This window comes from Limulus polyphemus, unplaced genomic scaffold (assembly GCF_000517525.1).
Source record: "Limulus polyphemus unplaced genomic scaffold, Limulus_polyphemus-2.1.2 Scaffold30, whole genome shotgun sequence".
In the NCBI taxonomy this organism is placed as follows: domain Eukaryota; kingdom Metazoa; phylum Arthropoda; class Merostomata; order Xiphosura; family Limulidae; genus Limulus; species Limulus polyphemus.
This window is the reverse complement of record NW_013665640.1, coordinates 223106-230896: the sequence shown is the minus strand read 5'-3', so window position 1 is coordinate 230896 and position 7791 is coordinate 223106.

Sequence of the window (7791 nt, the reverse complement as noted above, 5' to 3'; positions counted from 1 at the left end):
CAGCTACCTTCCCGATAATTGTACGTGCATCGACTTCAAGTTAACTCGCCGGATATTAAGGACACTCTGAACTAGGAAGACGATTTTAGGTTATTTGTAAGTTAGTGAAATTTCTGTTTATGAAACTTTATTTGTAATAACTAATCGTAATAGTTGCCATTGTAATTTATACTGTTGTATGTATATATTAAAACGTATTTGTGTCAAAATAAAAATGGTGTGAATCAATCTTGCTGGCAAATAGCGTAAATTAAATAAAATATAGGCATATTTCTAAACACTAAATCCAGGGTACAGTTCAACTATTAAAATTAAATTATTTAACGTGCCTTTGGATAATTTCAAATTCTCAATATGTAACATAATACTGTGTATGATGGTTTCGCTGTGCGTGTATATATCTGTCTGGAAATATATTTTTTTACAAAATTTGCAGTTCAGTCGTTATTCTAAATTCAAAATTCATCCATTAGAAATTCATGCAACCACAGCACGAATAATTCGACACTTCTATCCTATGGTTTAAAAGAAATAATTCCGTTTTCTTATTGGTTCACTGGACCATAGTATGCAGTAAATTAACATCTTTATCTCACTCGACCGAAGTGCAGGAGACAGAGGTATTTTTCATCTGTTTGGTGTAACTATATTTTCAAAAAAGTAGGTGCCTGGTTTAATTAGGTGCAATAGGGTGCTTCCTTTCACCTGTATTTCTCAACTCTCTTTTGCTTGTAACTCATGATAGAAAATAAACATTTTTTTTTAATGTTCTGCAGTTTTCATTAGTTCCAGATCATTAAAACATATATATATATATATATATACAGTTATACGTTTCTAAAAACTGGAACATTCATGCTTTACTGCATCACCTATATTTCTTTTTATTAAGTTATGTAGAGTCAATCATAATATCCATTATTAATGCTGTTAATTTTCTTAAGAGTTTCATTATATGAGGGTCCCCCCAATCTTTCAGCGATAATGCTCTGAATTTATGACGCTAAAATCGGGTTCCGATACTTATGTTGGGCACAGCACATATAACTTATTGTTTAGCTTTGTGCTTAAAAACAAACAAAACACTAAATGAGAATCCAGTTTTCATCACGAAATGTTCATATGTTTCCCAAATTTAAGTAAAAATGCGTCTTTGTTTGGCAATTTTCTGCATGATGTATTTCACCTTCTTTGGTGCAAATAGATAGTTAAACATGTTTGTGAATATACGTGATTGTCTCTGATATTGTTGCATTCAAAGCTCCCTATTTAATCAGGCCTCTGAGTTTTTTTTTTACTGGAACCTTTGCGATGTCCAAAAGGATAAAAATATTCCATATAACAATAGTCATAATAAAAATGTTTTTTTCTTATTCGGTACATACATAATACACATATCTATACTGCGAATTATTAACAAAACACTTCACTTGCCATTAATTACTATCGTTATTAATTACATGTATCACAATCCGATAGACGTCAAGTTCATCTTAACAACTGGAAGACGGCCAGAGGAGATAAGAAAGACAAATGAGTGGCAGCTATTGAAAATTTTACCTTTGTCAGACATTCGCTATTGATGTAGCTCCTAAGCTATCTTTTGGATATATGTTACCATCCATCATCACCATGGGTTCTTTATATTTGAGCCGAGATTAAAAGAGTATGGGATAGAAGAAGGAGGAGGAAATAGACTGTATTCCCTAGAGAGCCCTGAGGAAATAGAGGGTGTCACGCGTGGCTGGCATGCTATTTCATTTTAGGTTTACTCAGCTAACAGTAAGAGATGTGGGTCCTCGCGGTGGAAAGTAATGCCCTTAATTAATACCACAAAAAAAAAAACTGGGGGAACCATTAATGAGCCTCTAGGTTACGTTTCTTGAACACGTTAGAACTTCTAACATGCTATTTTCACAACTTTTTAAATTTGTAAGTGCATTATATTTAATTTCTCTATGTTATTCGACAGATGGGGACACTAGATATGATTCACTTGTTTTCCACGTGTTGTACAGGAGATAACAAAAATCACAAATAATGTGATACTCTTTTCTCCTGTTCCCTTACCATTTAGTTTTCCCACTTCTATATATTCTCGGTGCTTTAGCAGATCGAACACTATCAAGTTATATTAAATTTAATATAAAGCATAAAAATATTCACGCAAGCGCTCTTTCCCCCTAAATCGATTGCTTTCAATTCACGTGATTACGTTCTCAATGAATAAGTAGAAATGTGATTTTTATCATGTCTGATAAACGTTTTGATCTTTGCTGTTAATGGCAGTACATGACCAAGTCATTTTCCTTTTGTTTCATGAAATAATTTTTTTAAAGGATGTACATGGGATTTGTGTAAATAGTATTTGACAACGAACTTTTTAATGGTTTTTGGTGTTATACATAAAACCAAACTTCGAAAGTATATACTTCCTATCTCTTTATTTCGACTTTTTTGTTACCGAAACCTATCACGATTTAAGTATTCAGTCGTACTTAATTTATATGTCGAAAAAAATGTTTTAAGGGAGGTGACACATGATCATATGATGCTGTAGTCTTCCCCAAGAAGTAGAGACTGAGACCGAGCAGAATTCAAACCAGTAACTCTCCTACTAGGCAGATCCTGTTGTCAATCGAGACAGTACTCGAATTGAAGGAGATCTTGGGTTAAAGTCGTTCAGTTGTTAGAATAAATATCAGTTTTTGTCCCCCTTGTTAACAAAATCTTGCGCATGAGGAAATGTTTCGAAACTGAGACATCACTAACCGACTTAGCCTCAATAGTGGTATATGTATACAGAACAGTTAATATCTGTTACAGATATTAACTCATCGACCATTGGTAAAGCTAGTTTTTAGTTTGTTCTTAATGTTTGCGTTATGCAAAGCTATTGATAAGTCTTAAGTTTGATTGTGTTAATGGTTACTTAGTAAGTTTATTAAATTCACAGGATATGTATATACATCTATAGATTTCAATAGATCATATAAGGCATTTTGCTAAAGTATCTGCCCAGTAAGGAGGGTAGCTAGCTCGAACTTCCCCTTTGTCATTTTCCGCTTCTTGTTTGTTAACAATAATAATATTTTACCTGATACTGCTATTTCGCTGTAAAAGATGTGCAACGGAAATCAATGATACAGGGGCAAACAAAAAGCTTTGAGGGTTTTTCATCTTATGACTTTCATGTCACAGTACATTGGTAGACATTGATAAATGATATGCTTATAATAAAATTTAAATAAACTACTCATAAAGCTGTTTTTTTCTTTTTTTGCCTCAAAATGAATGTTACTCTTGAAAATCGTTTTACAACATAAAAAAAAAACTTTACTTAAACTTTACTGAACGATTAGTTTTGTTGAACATTTATTTCGTTGATTCTAAAATAGGTAAATCTATGTAAAACAATAAAAAATAGCTGTCTACTAAATCGAGTGAGCCGAACGTAGCCCAATGTAGTGTACTGGATTGTTAATGCAATGGTTTATGGTTCCTGTCCTGTTACTGCTAAATCGCACTTTGGAGCTTTGAATGCGTTGTAAGAGTGACACTATTTGATTAGAGCAGCCTAAAACATCCAAAACAAACCAAGGTTAATGCTTTAGATCGTGAGCAATTTTGGGTAGTGTAATTTGAAGACATTGGGTGGATGAAACTCATGACCATCCACTATGAATCACATACTAGCTTTTCAATGTTATTCTTTAGATTCGGTTAAAAAGGTTAAAATAATAACATATAGTGAATCTTTAGTTAAAATAGTTATAATGGTACTCATTGTTCGTAGTAGATCTTTTATAGTTAAAAATAATCATAATGGTAATTCATAGAATCTTCAGAGAAATATAGTTATAATCGTACTCATAGCTCATAGCGGATTTAAAAAAAAAATGGTTATAATGGTAACTTATAATGAATATTTAAAGTTAAGAAATGGTTATAACTGCAACTGATAGTGGATCTTCAGAGTTAAAAATTGTTATAATTGTAACGCATAGTGCATTTTTGAGAGTTAAAAATAGCTAGATTAATGACCATTTCAGCACAAAAGAAATCTTTAAAAAATAATGATTCATAATCTTATTAAGTTGATGCTGTTTCCTTAAGGAAGGAGATTTACTGGTATCATTAAAATTATGTTAAATCTACAATTACTTAACACTGATCACGAGATGTTACATGCCAAACGTCATGCAATTTTATCTACTCTTGAGAAACCCCAGAAAAAAAGATAAGAATTATGAAAAAAAAAGAAAAGTGTCAATTAAAAAACAACGCCAACAAAATACGAGTTTCTGTTATTATTTGTTAAACAGGTATGTTAATAATAACTTTCATTCTATCTGTCTTACCTCGCGCTCTTTGCTGGTTCTGGTTTAAGCAACTCGATTGCGTAGATGACTTTATCATTTATCTCACTTGCTACTGATAATATTCGAACTAAAGCTTCAACTCTTTTGTAAGTTTTTTTCTACACACATTTGTAATTAATTACAAATCTTACCACACATAGATACCAGATATCAATACATAAAGCTTTCGTTGTAAAAAAGAAACTCACCTACCCAAAATTAGTAAAATAATCACGTTGGACGACATTTTAAAAATATTTTACATATACGGTAGGGTTAAGGATGAGTTTCAATAGTAATCAAAACTATTTACTTGGATTATATTACACAATTCTTTTTTTTTTTCACCAAAGGTAAAACCGAAAATGTAATCTTTGACGTAGAGGTCAAATACATTCTTTTATTGACCGCAACTTTTCAAAACTCATCAGCACAACTTGGATCAGGAAACCAAAGAAATACAGTTAGGCCTCTCATAATGGTGATTTCTGTATAATATTCATGGGTATTTTCATCCCTCTTTAGCTCACTATATATTAACCTAAATTAATTTAGGTGAGTGAATAATGTTATGGCACCTAATTTGGTTTGCTGACCCAAGTTGTGCTGATGAGTTTTGAATAAGCGAAAATACAATCCATAGTAGAGTGTGCAGTCAATCAAGAAATGCATTAGACCTCTAGGTAACAGGTTACATTATCCATTTTACTTTTAATAAAAAGAAAAAATAATCTTTGATATAATCATTAAACAGTTAATTCGCTATATATAATAACCAATAATAAATTAGGCGCAATGCCATAATATTATTCACACACCTAAATTAATTTAAGTTACTACATGATAAATTAAGAAAACTCAAAAATCCCATAAAAAAATAACTACTTGAATGTTGTGCTGTAATAAACCAAAATATTAATAACTAGTAACTAAAAATAGAATTAGCATAGTGCATTATTTATTAACATTATATTGCATTCATATTCTACAATAAATTTTTATTAATTACAAGAATTGAAAATTCAACCCTGATCAGGCTAAACAACTATGTATTAGATCCCTGAGCTCTGAAAAGGACGTCCCTCGTTTTGAGCTACTGACCCGAGGTAAAGCGGCATCGCAGTCACGAGGCTTTTATCGAGCTCATTGAACCGTATAAAAGAATTGACTGTTACTTTCAGAACACACACACACGAAGTTCAAAATACAGAGCATGTTAGCGGCATTAGGTAGGTCTCGAATCTTAGACGCTGTATTCCGCACTCCTGCGTATTAAACATTAAATTAATCTCGGCGCAAATAATTACTGTCATGCATATGTAAGTAATCCTGTAAGTAAAAGGTCTACTTTTCTAAAACGCTCAGGTTATAAGGTGTCGTATTTTTTATATAATGAGTCTGTGTGAACCTTATTTGTTGTTTTTCTGCACCAAAACAACCTCCTTCTGTAGTAAAATTACAGTTATTGATCCTTATATTTTTACATTTACTAACTAAAACATTGGAAACCCACATCATAATAACGTGTGGAGCCACCATTGATTAGGTTCTAGATATGATTTGGCTTTGATTCTATTAGTATTTGGAGAATACCTGCTTTAATCTTCGAACAATCCTTTATTCATTATCATCTTCAATCACAGTAGCATTGACGGTAATAGGCTACATCTGCTGATAGCTCGTTTCGAAAAATCCCATAGATTATCAATGAAACTGAAGTCAGGAAACTGTGCAGAAAAGGGTAGATATTGGAAATCTGTACAATGCTCCGTAAACCAGTCACGAACGATTTTATTTATAGCTGATAATACCTTTATCGTCCTGCAAGTAACAACCTTCGTTTGGGTAAAAGAAAAGCATTGTGGGGTGCACCTGGTCAGCTAGGATGATCAAGTATTCACGAGCACATGTGTGACCATTAACTGGAACCAAGGAAACTAGTCCATGCTACTTTCCAGAACCTTGTACAATGGAGACGATGAGGGATATATCATGAGTTTTTGGGTTTTCACCTCCTTGAAATCCCCCCATCATCCCAGTTAAACGTGAAATATGATTCACGTGACCACATTACACATTTTTTTTGGTCAGTGGTCAATCCTAATGATATCAGTACCACTGGAGACATTTTTTCGATTATTGGCAGATAAAGGTAGCCTACATAAGGGGGGTGGTTATTTTGTCTTTCTTTTGAATGCTAAGCTACACAATGGCTATCCGCACATGCCTACCATGGGTATCGAGCCACGAGTTTTAATGTTATAAAACTATAAGGTTACCTCTGAACCATCAGAGAGCAAGTAAAGAGAATATACTTACCAATGTTGATTTCACGCATATCCCTCCGCGTTATTCTTATGGAAATAGGTGTTTATGGACCATTATTACAGTTATACATCAAATCACACCCACAATTGAACGTCTGAACAATCCTTAATACTTGAATACTTAATTCTTACTAACAAGAAATAAGTATTATTGATAAGAAAAATAAACATAAGTATAAATACAAAATGTAACGACATGTAATACATTAGTTACCACTAACTAACAATAAAATCATAAGTTTTTAAGTAAATATAAAAATTCATACATTTAATAAATATATTTTGACTTTTAACTTAATTTGTTTAATGAACTCATTTCTCTTATATTGTTTGGTATAGCATTCCAAATTTTTACCTCCCCCCAGTGGCACAGCGGTATGTCTGCGGACTTACAACGCTAGAAACCGGGTTTCGATACCCGTGGTGGGCAGAGCACAGATAACCCTTGTGTAGCTTTGTGCATAATTAAAAACAAACAAACCAAATTTTTGCCACTATATAAATTATTGATCAATTACTTTTTTAAATTGGTATATATATAAATCAGCATTAATTATCGTATGATTACTTTGAGTCTTTTTGTTATTTCTAAAAAAAAAGTGTTGAAGATTGTGTATGTTAATTTTATTCATTACATTCTGTGAAAATAATTAATTTCATAAATATTAAATGTTTTGTTTTTTATGAAATAACGGATACATATAATCTCGATAGTTTCAACACAAAATTACTCTCATAAGACTTTTTGAATAAACAACAAAGGATGTATATATTCTGAAGAACCTTTCCAACAGGTATTTGCATATATTAATAGTAGATAAATAAAATTATAATATAACGTTATTAAACATTTTCTATCAACATTTGTTTAACTTATTACACCAATGTATATTGCAAGAACTTTTTCTTGTAGATTTTATTCCGACCAATTTGATGTATCATAAGTTGTAATACGCAAAAACTTTGCTAATGAACATCTTTCAGGTTCTACCCTATTAATATATAGATACATATTTACTTCATTACTATTAGTATTTCCATTTTGACAAAACACAAATTTGGTCTTTTCAATATTTACAAGCAAATCATTATCACTAAACCAA